The sequence below is a fragment of the Capra hircus genome, chromosome 3 (assembly GCF_001704415.2).
Source record: "Capra hircus breed San Clemente chromosome 3, ASM170441v1, whole genome shotgun sequence".
Taxonomy (NCBI): Eukaryota; Metazoa; Chordata; class Mammalia; order Artiodactyla; family Bovidae; genus Capra; species Capra hircus.
The window spans coordinates 34,162,708-34,178,119 of NC_030810.1; the positions used below are offsets into that span (position 1 = coordinate 34,162,708).

General features: G+C 40.8%; 1 protein-coding gene across 4 annotated transcripts in view; it reads left to right on the top strand.

Annotated features, from left to right (window-relative positions):
• Positions 1-15,412, top strand: part of FGGY (FGGY carbohydrate kinase domain containing) — a 502,898-nt gene that overhangs the window by 79,262 nt on the left and 408,224 nt on the right. The gene's annotated exons all lie outside the window — the stretch shown is intronic.

A 15,412-nucleotide genomic window follows, 5' to 3' on the forward strand; every position in this document is an offset into this window, starting at 1 on the left:
GCCCCTAAATTTAAGGCAAGAGATACATTTTTTTAAGGAAGCTGATTTTAACTTCGACTAGATTGGTGTTAATGAAGCTGTTTTGCTTTTTATATCAATGTACCTGAATCATCCCAGAGGATAAAGGTATGTATGTTGAAATCAATAGTATATCTCAATAAATTCTGAATGTTATACATAAGTCATGTGCTATCTGGCACACACCTTACAATTTAAAAAAATACTCAGTGTGTTGCAGCTGCTGCAGTGAACAGAGTGGATGTATGCACAGATGTGCGTGTATTTGGACAGATAGGACATGAACTCTCAAAGCATGCAAACCTGTTGTCATCTTGACCTCAGATTTCAGGGGATGCACAAGGGCAGGAGTCTTCTTATCTTGGAAATGACTCAGAATTGCATATAAGAAAGAAGATCATTTCCCAAAGGACAGATAAACCTGCTTCAGTGTATATATTTAGGTGTATCTTAAATTCCTCTCTTTTAAATCTTCTCCATTTTCCTTTTTATTTAGCTAATGAGAAGCTGGGACGTGGAGTTTCATTTTCCCTGTGCTCTTTCCGTTTGTCTCATTTTGTATGATGTGGAGTTTCCTAGTGGAGAGTTGATGGGAGTATAGTAGTTCATTCAGCAGCAGGGCCTTCCAGAAAGTAGAAGATACTTTTCACAAGCGCTTTATTCATTTTGTTGATTGTTCTCCCTTCCTCTTCGTGAAATGCTAGAGTAGAGGGGATTCACATGCATATAAAAATGGCCTTGGCAAACCTCAGGTACCCACCTTTCTCTGGGGAGAGGGCTCTGGAGGAGTGGTCTGAATGTGACCCCAGAACGTGCAGTTAGTCACCGTCATCTTGTTACCATCAGTGAGGAGCGGGTGGGTGAATGTCTCGTCTGGACCTTTCTCTTTTGTTGTGATATTGATTGTCCACAGTTATTTCAGGAAGGACCTTTCTCTAGTTTTTTTCCCCCTATTTTTGTGCAGTAGTGAAGGAAGTGTTTTGATTAATTTAGCCAAATGGACCTAGAAGTCAAAGCAGTGCTAATAGGGTGGGTATCAGCAACAATCTGTTAGCCTGCAAGCCTTGAGGACTTAAAGGCAGAACTAAAGCCGGCAGAGGACCTCAGTTTTCCTTTTCTTTCCTTGGGTGTTAATCAGTCCAGTATAGTGATGTCTTCCTGGGTTTTGTTGTTGTTGTTGTTTTCATTTAAACTTTTTTATTTTGTATTGGAGTATACCTGATTAATAATGTTGTGATAGTTTCAGGTGTATAACGGAGTGACTCAGCCATACATATACATGTATCCATTCTCCCCCAAACTCCCCTGCCATCCAGGCTACCACGTGTCATTGAGCAGAATTTTCTCTGCTGTACACTAGGTCCTTGTTGGTTATTTTAACTGTCAATTCCAAGCTCCCTAACTATCCCTTGTTTTTTTTTTTCTGATGGTGTTAGATTGTCCACACCCCCACTTCCAAGCGTTTGATGTCATGTTAAGACACCAGGAAGCTTGCTTTTGAAATTAGATCCGGCTCAGATAGATGTAAATGCTGTGGCATGCATATATGCTGTGAAGTTACAGTGTAACTTATCCTCAGTTCTGCCGCACAAGAGTTTGGTGACCTTGGGCGTGGCCTTCCCTTGTTTGTATCTCTCTTCCCTTATCTATAAAATGTACCTTGCGAGCCTATTGGCAAACTCCTGTTAAAACAATTCTTTCCAAACTAGCCTGCTTATGGGAATCAGCTGGATCATTCAAAGCCCACATCTCCAGGACTTCCAGTTTTAAACCTGCTGAATCAGAATCTCCATGGGATACCTGGGAATATGTGTGATTAACAAGGGCCCCAGGTGGTTATATGGTCAGGTAGGTTGGGACAACAGTGCCTAGCGTACATGGAAGTAATATGTGATGGTAAATTGGTTCATTCCTCTGAAGGATTAGAAGTGTTTTAAAGAGTCAAATTAATCTGGTGAATTTAAAAATGGACAACTTCTGGTTGGCTTATCAGAACATGCTTGGGGGCTTCTGTTGCCCACCCGTGACGATCTGAAACCCTGAGGATGCAGAAAGATTAGTGCTCAGAAATGACTTACTGACTAGTCGAGTCATCCCTGCCATTTTTTTCTTGACTGAGACACTCATGACTCATTCTACTTAGTATGAATTTGCAGACCCCTCCTCTGGCCTTTGCCAGTACTTGCCAGCACCTTCAGAGGCCCCTCTTCCAGCTTCCCTCTCCTGAAAAGCTGAGCCGCAGACCTTGGACCCTAGGCATCACATTCCTCTTTTGAAGACAGTTGCCCTCTCCCTGGCACATGTCTCTCTTACATCTGTCTTTACTATTGTTTATTCAAATTCTTCTTTCTTTCTTCGCTATTTCAACTTGCATGATCAGGGTGAAACAGGAAACCACTGAGCTTTCTCAATTATAAACATAATTGGGGGAATGACAGTACTTACTCCATGGAGTTATTGTATGGACTGACTGAATGAGGTGACAGAAAAACTTCTGACACAGTGCTGGGAAAGTTTTTGAAAGAATTAGCAATTTTATTTAGTTTTCTTTATCGATTTTGGCAGGGAATCTTTGCATTAAGTTTCTGGCATAGCAGAAAGAGGGGAACCCTTGTAGTCAGGGGACCTGGGTTCAGTGTCTCTGCCACGTACTGTCTGTGAGAAACTGGAGGAAATTACTATTAATCCCCCCAACTCAAATTCAGGTCCTCGTCTGGACATCCGATCAGAGTTAGAGGTACTGTGGCTAAAATGTGTAGCACATAGGATTTAAAGAACTCATAGTTCTTGTAATGAAAATTCCCCATTGTCTGTCCATCTTCTAGAATAAGGAAGATGAGGATCTGTGTTTGAATATACCAATGCCAAACAAACTTTGGGCAGTGGAAAATGAACTTGGCATCCTCTGTGCCAATGAAAGTGTCAGATTTGGTGTTTATCTGGCTCTTATTGTGATTGTTTTGGGAGCTTTTGGGTAATTGGGTGCCAAAAAGGCTAGAGGGTGTTTTTTTTTAATTTTATTTTTTATTATTCTAGTGGAGTCATAACTAAAAAGTGATCAGATTTCACCTTGTCTTAAGCCTTCAGACTTGTTTTTGGCAGTGACTGTGTAAGAAGTCTTCTTCTTCCTCCTCTTATCTGTTTTTCTCTCTTCTCGTTTGCCCTTCACCCTTTATTTATTGATCTTATCCTCCAAAATATGGCAGCTACTCTTGTTTATCTGGGTCACTGAGAAAATCATCACTTTGGCCTTTGGTTAATTTGTAATTCAGTTCCAGTCTTTTCAGCATTGTTGTTCGAGTTGCTAAGTTGTGTCTCTTTTGCGACCCCATGGTCTGTAGCCTACCAGGCTCCTCTGTGCATGGAATTTTCTAGTTCAGAATACTGGATAGGTTGCCATTCGCTTCTCCAGGGGATTGTCCCAACCCAGGTATCAAACCTGTGTCTCCTGCGCCTCCTGCATTGTCAAGTGGCTTCTTCACCACTGAGCAACCAGGGAAGCCCATTCTTTTCATTATATCAATGAAAATAATTATCGCTATTTCTGTTAATAATAATTTATATAACACAAGAGAAGACTCTACACACAGACATCACCAGATGGTCAACAACAAAATCAGATTGATTATATTCTTTGCAGCCAAAGATGGAGAAGTGCTATACAGTCAGCACAAACAAGACCAGGAGCTGACTGTGGGTCAGATCATGAAATCCTTATTGCCAAATTCAGACTTAAATTGAAGAAAGTAGGGAAAACCACTAGACCACTCAGGTATGGCCTAAATAAAATCTCTTATGATTATACAGTGGAAGTGAGAAATAGATTTAAGGGACTAGATCTCGTAGAGTGCCTGATGAACTATGGACGGAGGTTTGTGACATTGCACAGGAGACAGGGATCAGGACCATCCCCATGGAAAAGAAATGCAAAAAAGCAAAATGGCTGTCTGGGGAGGGCTTACAAATAGCTGTGAAAAGAAGAGAAGCAAAAAGCAAAGGAGAAAAGGAAAGATACAAGCATCTGAATGCAGAGTTCCAAAGAATATCAAGAAGAGATAAGAAAGTCTTCCTCGGCAATCAATGCAAAGAAATAGAAGAAAACAACAGAATGGGAAAGACTAGAAATCTCTTCGAGATACCAAAGGAACATTTCATGCAAAGATGGGCTCAATAAAGGACAGAAATGTTATGGACCTAAGAGAAGCCGAAGATATGAAGAAGAGGTGGCAAGAATACACAGAAGAACTTTACAAAAAAGATCTTCACGACCCAGATAATCATGATGGTGTGATCACTCACCTAGAGCCAGACATCCTGGAATGTGAAGTCAAGTGGGCCTTAGGAAGCATCACTACGAACAAAGCTAGTGGAGGTGATGGAATTCCACTTGAGCTGTTTCAAATCCTAAATGATGATGCTGTGAAAGTGCTGCACTCAATATGCCAGCAAATTTGGAAAACTCAGCAGTGGCCACAGGACTGGAAAAGGTCAGTTTTCATTCCAATCCCAAAGAAAGGCAATGCCAAAGAATGCTCAAACTACTGCACAATTGCACTCATCTCACATGCTAATAAAGTAATGCTCAAAATTCTCCAAGCCAGGCTTCAGTAATATGTGAACCGAGAACTTCCAGATGTTCAAGCTGGTTGTAGAGAAGGCAGAGGAACCAGAGATCAAATTGCCAACATCTGCTGGATCATCAAAAAAGCAAGAGAGTTCCAGAAAAACATCTATTTCTGCTTTATTGACTATGCCAAAGCCTTTGACTGTGTGGATCACAATAAACTGTGGAAAATTCTGAAAGAGATGGGAATACCAGACCACCTGACCTTCCTCTTGAGAAACCTATATGCAGGTCAGGAAGCAACAGTTAGAGCTGGACATGGAACAACAGACTGGTTCCAAAGAGGAAAAGGAGTACGTCAAGGCTGTATATTGTCACCCTACTTATTTAACTTATATCCAGAGTACATCATGAGAATCGCTTGGCTGGAAGAATCACAAGCTGGAATCAAGATTGCCGGGAGAAATATCAACAACCTCAGATATGCAGATGACACCACTCTTCTGGCAGAAAGTGAAAGTGAGAGAAAAGTGAAGTCACTCAATCGTGTCCGACTCTTTGAGACCCTGTGGACTGTAGCCCACCAGGCTCCTCCAACCACGGGATTTTCCAGGCAAGAATACTGGAGTGGGTTGCCATTTCCTTCTCCAGGGGATCTTCCTGATCCAGGGATTAAACCCAAGTCTCCTGCATTGCAGGCAAACGCTTTAACCTCTAAGCCACCAGGGAAGCCCAAGAGGAGCTAAAAAGCCTCTTGATGAAAGTAAAAGAGGAGAGCGAAAAAGTTGGCTTAAAGCTCAACATTCAGAAAACTAAGATCATGGCATCTGGTCCCATGAAGTGATGGGGAAATAGATGGGGAAACAGTAGAAACAGGGTCAGACTTTATTTTTTTTGAGCTCCAAAATCACTGCAGATGGTGATTGCAGCCATGAAATTAAAAGATGCTTACTCCTTGGAAGAAAAGTTATGACCAACCTAGATAGTATATTCAAAAGCAGAGACATTACTTTGCCGACTAAGGTCCATCTAGTCAAGGCTATGGTTTTCCCAGTGGTCATGTATGGATGTGAGAGTTGGACTGTGAAGAAGGCTGAGGGCCGAAGAATGATGCTTTTGAACTGTGGTGTTGGAGAAGACTCTTGAGAGTCCCTTGGACTGCAAGGAGATCCAACCAGTCCATTCTGAAGGAGATCAACCCTGGAATTTCTTTGGAAGGACTGATGCTAAAGCTGAAACTCCAGTACTTTGGCCACCTCATGCGAAGAGTTGGCTCATTGGAAAAGACTCTGATGCTGGGAGGGATTGGGGGCAGTAGGAGAAGGGGACGACTGAGGATGAGATGGCTGGATGGCATCACGGACTCGATGGACGTGAGTCTGAGTGAACTCTGGGAGATGGTGATGAACAGGGAGGCCTGGCATGCTGCGATTCATGAGGTCGCAAAGAGTCAGACACGACTGAGCGACTGAACTGAACATAAAGTTAAGAATGTCATAAGAACTATATGGTTCTTCTTAATTACCAACAGATATGTTTGCAAGCTTCCTAGTCACCAAAGAAAAATTGAGAATATAATCAAGATGAACTGAGTGAACAGATGAGAACCCAGCTGCTGTTCAGGAGTAGAGCTGCTTCTAACACTGGGATCTGAGAGAAGTTCCTCCTGGATTATCAGGGATTAGAAATACTTGTATACTGTCTAAAAGTATGTCCTTTTAAATCCAATTATAATTTTAAGTAGGCTTTATGTTAAACTAATTCTAGATTTACAGGAAATTTGTGAAGATAGTATGAGGGTTCTGATATACTTGACACCCGGTTTCCCTTATTATTAACATCGTATGTTAGTGTGATACATTCATAAACAGTTGATGAACCAGTGTTGCCATATTATTATTAACTAAATTCTGTACCTAGTCATATGTTTTAGCTTTTACCTAATGGGCTTTCTTCTTTTAATTCCAAGATCTGATTTTGGATACCACATACATGTAATCATATCTCCTTAATCTCTTCGTGACTTTGACAGTTTCTCCACTTTCTCTGTTTTTGATGACCTTGATGGTTTCCAAGAGTGGTTATATATAATATAGCATGTCCCTCTATGGTAATTTGTTTGATGTTTATCTCCTGATGAGACATGAGTAGTATGTTTTTGGAAGACTACAGTGGCATTTTCTGCTGAGTGCTGTTACTATCATATCCTGTCATGTCATATCATATATCATATCACATCATATAGCAAGGGTACGTACTGTTAGTATGTATCAGTGTTGATGTTGACCTTGATCTTGCGGCTGAGGTATCGTTTGCCAGGTTTCTCCAATGTAGAGTTACTCCTTTCCTCTTCCTATCTTGTACTTTTTGGAAAGAAATCACCATTCACAGTTCACAGCAAGGAGTAGAAAGGAGTTATGCTCTATTTTCTTAAGGATAGAGCTATCTACATAATTTACTTTGAATTTTCATAGGAGATTTATCCTCAATTCATTTGTTTTCATTGCTTAGGACTAAAAGAAATGATGACCAGGTTCCTTATGCACAAGAGACTGTTTGGTTAGTTTGCTTTAGAAGTTATATGTTAGAATTTCTGAGACTTTTCTATGGCATGTGGGAAACCAGGACTAAGCTTCTAGAATCTCAGGTTTATTTTTCCTTACATTTTGTGTATGTTATAATTACTTCTTTCCCCCCTCAGTTCAGTTCAGATCAGTCGCTCAGTCATGTCCGACTCGTGCCTACTACAATATAAAATTCTGTGAAGGTTGTCAGTAAATATTTTCTACTTTAAGAGATGAATTTATGTTCTTTAGAACTGTAATCTTTTTAAAATTGCATTTATTGTCTGGATTTGCATGGTTCTCTATGTTTGGGGTTGAGGGATATTAATATATTGTTATTTTCCTTATGGTTATTTGCTAATCTGTTAGGAGAAGATTCTGGCAGGTTATTGATCCACATCTATAGTCATTTTCCTAGTATAATCTCCAAGATTTCAAAAATTTAGTAAAGTTATTTAGACTGTTATTACTGTGTTTCATTTATTAAATTGTAAATCTGCCTTGCACAATTTATTTTACTCATTATTGTATTTTCCATATCAATAGATATTATCTGAAAACATGTTTTTGATACCTGTTTAATATTCTATCCTATATCTATATGATATGTCTCTGTCAATTTTTAACCTTAAAATGATTGCTTATTTTAATGTGTATTTATATTATTAAATGTATTTATTTTTTCTTATATTTATTAACTACTTATTCTATTATGTTATGCCAATTAACATCAATAACTATTAGTATTATAAGTATCAATTACCTATTTATGTCAACTACTAATATTAATATTGGATTTCAGTGTTTTCTTAAATATTGCTGAGCTTTCTTTTTTTTTGTTTGTTTGTTCTAGTATTTCCCCCAAGGTATTATTTTTGAAACAAATTTAAAGCTACAGAAAAGCTGAGAGAATGATATATGGAACACCATATCTTTACAATAAACTACATTCACCAGTTAATGTTTTTGTTACATTGTGCTCAAAAGTGCTCTGACATGCAAATATGTGTTTACTTTGCTAAGCCATTTATAAATGAATTCCAAATGCCATATTTTTCTTCATAAATTCTGCAGTGTGGTCCCCAAGAGTACTTTCCTCCTATCTAAACACAGTGCTGTTAATCACACTTAGGACAATTAGCATTAATCCTCACTATTTTGGGCCTTCCAGGTGGTGCTAGTGGTAAAGAACCTGCCTGCCAATGCTTCCCTAGTGGCTCAGATGGTAATGAATCTGCCTGCGATGAAGGGGACCAGGGTTCGATCCCTGGGTTAGGAAGATCCCCTGAAGTAGGAAATGGCAACCCACTCTAGTAATCTTGCCTGGAGGATTCCTTACAGAGGAGCCTAGCAGGCTACAGTCCGTGGGGTCACAAGAGTCGGACACAACTGAGTGACTAACACTAACGGACTCACTATGTGCATTCCCAACAGGTACCCTTTGGTTGGGGCTTTTCTGGTGGCTCAGACAGTAAAGAATCTGCCTGTAATGTGGGAGACCCTGGTTTAATCTCCCAATCGGGAAGATCCCTTGGAGAAGGGCATGGCAACCTACTCCCATTTCTTGTCTGGAGACTTCCATGGACAGAGGACCCTGGTGGGCTACAGTCCTTAGGGTCGTAAAGAGTCAGACATGATGGAGTAACTTACATGCACATACCTACTGGTTAAGTGTTCAAAGTACCACTCACCTTTCCTTGCCATTGGGGTTCTGACTGATAGAGACTACACAAAGAGCATATTAGCTAAATGAACAATGAACACCTACCTCGTAATTTTAGAAAATACTCATTAACTTCTAATGTGTAGAGCTTCTAGTATACTGGATGGATAAAGCAACTCGGAAGTGAGGCTAAAGCAGCGACCACAAATGCAGGTGTATGTGTACTTATATGGAGGAAGGCTGGCCTGGTATGCCAACCAGATGCCATCAAGTCAAGTAACTGAGTCAGCAACATGAATGCAGATGCTGCTCAGGTGTGCTTTCTTGAAGCCAAGGCACCCTGGCTGCACCTGGTCATAGAGAGCAACGGTGTGGGCTCCATGTTATCTAAGAATGACATCTTTAACACAGTGACCCCTTAAAACATGGCTTAATATATTCCAGTATCACAACAGTCAGATGCATTTCCCTGACCCTCTTGGAGAAAATTAAGTCAGGGGCTGGGATGCAAAGTCAGCTCTGCTTCCTCTGGTGTTGCTCTCAGTGTGGAGAGCCAGTGGGTAGCCATTGCATGCTCCCCAGGGTCCAAGACAGCAGCGTGGGAGGAAGGAGGGAGAGACTTCTACGATAATAGCTGCCTCTGGTGACGTGCCTGCTGTCCACATCCCTTCCTTAGTACTTGATGTCCTGATCAGCTCTCTCATTGCATATCTAAGATAAGATTTGATTAAAAAAACAACTTTATTGTGAAAGAATTCATATACTGTACAAGTCACTCATTTATATAGGCCAGTGCTTTTGATAGATTATTTTATGAGTTATAATAGCTAAATATTTACAGCATACACTTTACCATTTAAGCCATTTTAAGTATACAGTTCAATAGCATTAATTACATTCATGGTGTTGAACAGCTGTTACCACTATCTCCAGAACTTGTTACTCAAATGCAAATTTAACCATTAAGTAACAACTCCCAGTTCATTCCTTCCCTCTCTCCTTGTTAATGTCCAACCTACTTTCTGTCTTTATGAATTTGCCCATTATAGAAATCTCATGTAAGTAGGATTTTCTATGTCTGGCTTATCAATAATGCTTTCACTATTCATCCATGTTGTAATGTATAAGAATTTCCTTCCTTTTTATGGCTGAATGATATTCCATTATATACATGCACTGCATTTTGCTCTTCCATTAATCTGTTGGTGGACCCTTGATGGATAATTGGGTCGTTTCTTCCTTTTGGCTATAATGAATAATGCTCCCAGGAATATTGGTATATATTTTTGAGTCTCTTCTTTCAGTTCTTGTTGGTATTTAACTAGGAGTTTAATTGCTGGGTCACATGGCAATCCGTTGTTTAGCTTTCTGAGGACCCACTGAACTTTCCCATAGCAATTGCATCATTCAGTATTCCCACCAGCAACGTATAAGGATTCTGATTTCTCTACATCTTCACCAAGATTTGTTTTTGTGTTTTTTTTTAATTATAGCTACTCTCATAAGTGCGAAATGGATTCTCATTGTTGTTAATGACTTGATTTTTTTTTTGTTAGCAATATATTGAGTTAAAGGAAAACTGATTGGATTTAGGCCATTTTAGAGGTAACATTTTTTGGCCATAACTTGGTTGAAACTTGAGAAGGATTGTAGAGGTCGTATCATAAAATTAAAGAATTCTGGGTAAAATATCATTTATTTCCGATATGATTGATGCAAAAACTCTTTGATTTGCATTGTTTTATGGTTGTGTTCTCAGAACAACAGTATAAAACATTTCTTCTAGGTTCTATGAAAAATTATTCAGCCATCCTTTTGCATCAGCTTATTTTTCAGTATCTTTATAATAGTGCTGAGAAATGGCCTGTAAATATTAGATTTCCTTTATCCTTATTTTTTGGGGAAAAAAAAAAGAGTTCTCTCACTCTTACAGAGGAAACATGATCCTTATCTCTTCACTGATGAGTAATAGAAATAATAGAAAGTTTAAAATCACAGTGGTTTGAACACATAAGTGTTCATTCTCTTCTGTAAATATATCCAGATGTATAGTCTTGGGCTACTTTGAAAGTCCCATGAAGTCATCGAGGACACTAATTGTTTTGGCATTTTTACTTCACTATTTTTGGGCCTGACTTCTGTCCTCAAAGACATCTCATGATTTTGAGACCTCAAAATGGCTGCTGGAGTAGAGACTTTTCAGCCCACATTTCATGTATCAGGAAGAAAGAAGGTTCAGTTCAGTTCAGTTCAGTTCAATCACTCAGTCGTGTCCAACTCTTTGTGACCCCATGAATTGCAGCACACCAGGCCTCCCTGTCTATCACCAACTCCTGGAGTTCACTCAGATTCATGTCCATCGAGTCGGTGATGCCATCCAGCCATCTCATCCTGGGTCGTCCCCTTCTCCTCCTGCCCCCAACCCCTCCCATCTTTAGAGTCTTTTCCAATGAGTCTACTCTTTGCCTGAGGTGGCCAAAGTACTGGAGTTTCAGCTTTAGCATCAGTCCTTCCAAAGAACACCCAGGATTGATCTCTTTTAGAATGGACTGGTTGGATCTCTTTGCAGTCCGAGGGACTCTCAAGAGTCTTCTCCAACACCACAGTTCAAAAGCATCAATTCTTCGGCGCTCAGCTTTCTTCACAGTCCAACTCTCACATCCATACATGACCACGGGAAAAACCATAGCCTTGACTAGATGGACCTTTGTTGCCAAAGTAATGTCTCTGCTTTTGAATATGCCATCTAGGTGGTCATAACTTTCCTTCCAAGGAGTAAGCGTCTTTTAATTTCATGGCTGCAGTCACCATCTGCAGTGATTTTGAAGCCCCCCAAAATAAAGTCTGACCCTGTTTCTACTGTTTCCCCATCTATTTCCCATGAAGTGATGGGACCAGATGCCATGATCTTCGTTTTCTGAATGTTGAGCTTTAAGCCAACTTTTTCACTGTCCTCTTTCACTTTCATCAAGAGGCTTTTTAGTTCCTCTTCACTTTCTGCCATAAGGGTGGTGTCATCTGCATATCTGAGGTTATTGATATTTCTCCCGGCAACCTTGATTCCAGCTTATGTTTCTTCCAGTCCAGTGTTTCTCATGATGAACTCTTCATAGAAGTTAAATAAGCAGGGTGACAATATACAGCCCTGACGTACTCCTTTTCCTATTTGGAACCAGTCTGTTGTTCCATTTCCAGTTGTAACTGTTGCTTCCTGACTTGCATATAGGTTTCTCAAGAGGCAGGTCAGGTGGTCTGGTATTCCCATCTCTTTCAGAATTTTCCTCAGTTTATTGTGATCCACACAGTCAAAGGCTTTGGCATAGTCAATAAAGCAGAAATAGATGTTTTTCTGGAACTCTCTTGCTTTTTCCATGATCCAGTGGATGTTGGCAATTTGATCTCTGGTTCCTTTGCCTTTTCTAAAACCAGCTTGAACATCTGGAAGTTCACGGTTCACGCATTGCTGAAAGAAGGTTGGAGGTGCATAAAAAGGATGTACACACCTGAGTCAGCCTTTTTAAAGAGCGTTCTTTGAAGATCTGCATAATACTTTTGCTTGCATATCATTGGTTTATGCTCGCATGCAACTAGACTGGAGCCAGATAAAGTTGAATGCCTTGTAACTTGAGTGAAACTGTTTCTCTCACTACTAAAGAAAAAGGGAGAATTAATGCTGAGCAAGTAAAAAGATAATCACAAATTGTAATTTCTCCATAAATATTAATTGATATCCCAGATTCTGATTTATAAGCCTTCTATTATAGTGACAGAGAGAAGGGTCAGCCCAGTAGAGGTCATAGAGGAGGTGATGTAAGTTTGAAACAACCTTAGCTTACAATTTCCTTCATCTGTCCGTTCATTCACTCATTTTTTGTGTATATATTAATAGGCCACCTAAGAGGCCTTCTCTTTCTTGTCTAACAGTAGTAGGTAGGTACACATTTATTTAAACTGTACAAATTCATGTAAAGGCTGGAGCCAAATACTCCTTAGCTCAAAGTTTTGCTCTTCCATTGATCAGCTGGGTGAACTTGGATAAGTTATGTAATCCTTCTTAGTCCTAGGTTCCCTTTCTGGTTGGTGCTGCTGCTGCTGCTAAGTCATTTCAGTCGTGTCCGACTCCGTGTGACCCCATAGACGGCAGCCCACCAGGCTCCTCTGTCCACAGAACTCTCCAGGCAAGAATACTGGAGTGGGTTGCCAGCTCCTTCTCCTTTTTTGGTTAAAGAGGGACAAAAACTTCATGGCTTTGTTTTAGGGAGAAAATGGAGCACTGTGGTGAAACCTGTACAGGAAGTGCACACAAGTTTCTACTTTCATTTTTCTTTCTCTTTAGTCTTTATTTTTGGTTTTAACTTTTAAGGTGAAGCTAAATTTAGTTGAACAGCTTCCAGGTGGGGTGTGGACAATGGGCCATTTAGAAACAATAATCTGTTGGGCAACCTGTCTACCCCCATTTGCAGCTTTTGTCTAGCCTTCCTATGGATGGGATCAGGGTGCCGTGAGTCAGGGAGTGTGAGAGTGTCACCAAAGCTCTAGGAGCTATTGTGGGTGTGAAAAAATGAGCAGATGCCAGGAAACCACAGGCTGTCAGTGTTCAGAGGCTGCAAGTCCAGGGAGGGCAGGAGAGAACTGAATATACCCAGGCTTGTTGGAGCGGGAGGGGAATGCAGTGTTCCTGTCATGGCTTCTCACCCGCACCTACCAAAAGCATCAGAATTGAGGTACAGACCCCTGGAGCCTGGGAGTCCTGCTGCTGCCTGCAGTATTTCTTAACTATGGGGTCAGTGACAGTCCTTCTTTATCTACTATGTTGAGTGAAATCCTGGGGAAGGATTTCTTCTTTCATTTGTCATCAGTAAAGCAAATCTCTGTAGAAAAGGTTAAGGGTCCCTACCTTTGTCCTTTGGGACAAAGGAGGTAAAAATATGTGACCTTGGGTGGTTATGATGTTCACCCTTCATTAAGAACCACTAATTTGAATTTACTTAGTTTCCATAACTTAAAAAAATAATAACAGCCAGTTTTTATTGAATACTTGCTGTGTGTCTAGATATCAAGGCACTGGTATCAGGTCTTTTTATAAAAATATATATATATATATATATATATGTTTGTATGTATGGGGAGTGGGGGCTTCCCAGGTGGTGCTAGGGATAAAGAATCCACCTGCCAATGCAGGAGACATAAGAGACATGGGTTTGATCCCTGGGTTTGAAAAATCCTGTGGAGAAGGGCATGGCAACACACCCCAGTATTCTTGCCTGGAGAATCCCATGGACAGAGGGACCTGGCAGGCTACGGTCCACAGGTTTGCAAAGAGTCGGGCACGACTGAAGTGACATATATATGTTGAAGTACAGTTGATTTACAATGTTCTTTAGTTTCAGGTGTACACCACAGTGATTCAGACATATATATATATATGTATTCCCTTGGGTTATTACAGAATATTGAGTACAGTTCTTTGTACTGTACAGTAGGTTCTTGTTGGCTATCTATTTTCTGTAGAGTAGTGTGTATATGTTAATCCCATATTTTATGGGATTAATAAATCCCATAAAAATCCTCTAATTTGTCCCTCTCCTTCCCCTTTCTCCTTTGGTAACCCTAAGTTTGTTTTCTATGTCTGTAGGTCTATTTCTGTTTTGTCAATAATTTCATTTGTATCTTTTTTCAGTGAAATTCCACATATAAGTGATATCATATGATATTTGTCTTTTTCTGTCTGGCTTATTTCACTTAGTATGATAATCTGGGTCTGTGTTGCTGTAAATGGCAGTATTTCATTCTTTCTTTGGCTGAGTAATAGTCCATCACACACACCCCCCTACACACACACACACACACCCCTACACACACACACACACACCCTATACACACACACCCTACACACACACACCCCTATACACACACCCACACACTCCTACACATACACACCCCTACACACACACCCACACACTCCTACACATACACACCCCTACACACACACACACACCTCTACACACACACATCCCTACACACACACACACCCCTACACACACACACACACACACCCTACACACACACCTACACATATACACACACACCTACACACACACACCCCTACACACACACCCACGCCCCCCCTACACACACACCCCTACACATACACACCCCTACACATACACACCCCTACACACACACACATCCCTACACACCCACACACCCCCTACACACACATCCCTACACACCCACACACCCCCTACACACACACCCCCCACACACCCACATCCCCTGTACACACACACACCCCTACACATACACACCCCTACACACACCCACACACACCCACACACCCTTATACACATACACACCCTACACACACCCCTACACACCCCTACACACGCACACCCCTGCACATACACACCCCTACACACACCCCCACATACCCCTATACACACACACACACACACATCCACACACCCCCTACACACACACCCCTGCACATACACGCCCCTACACATACCCCCACATACCCCATACACACACACACACACACACATCCACACACCCCCTACACACACACCCCTACACACACACACCCCTACACACACACACCCC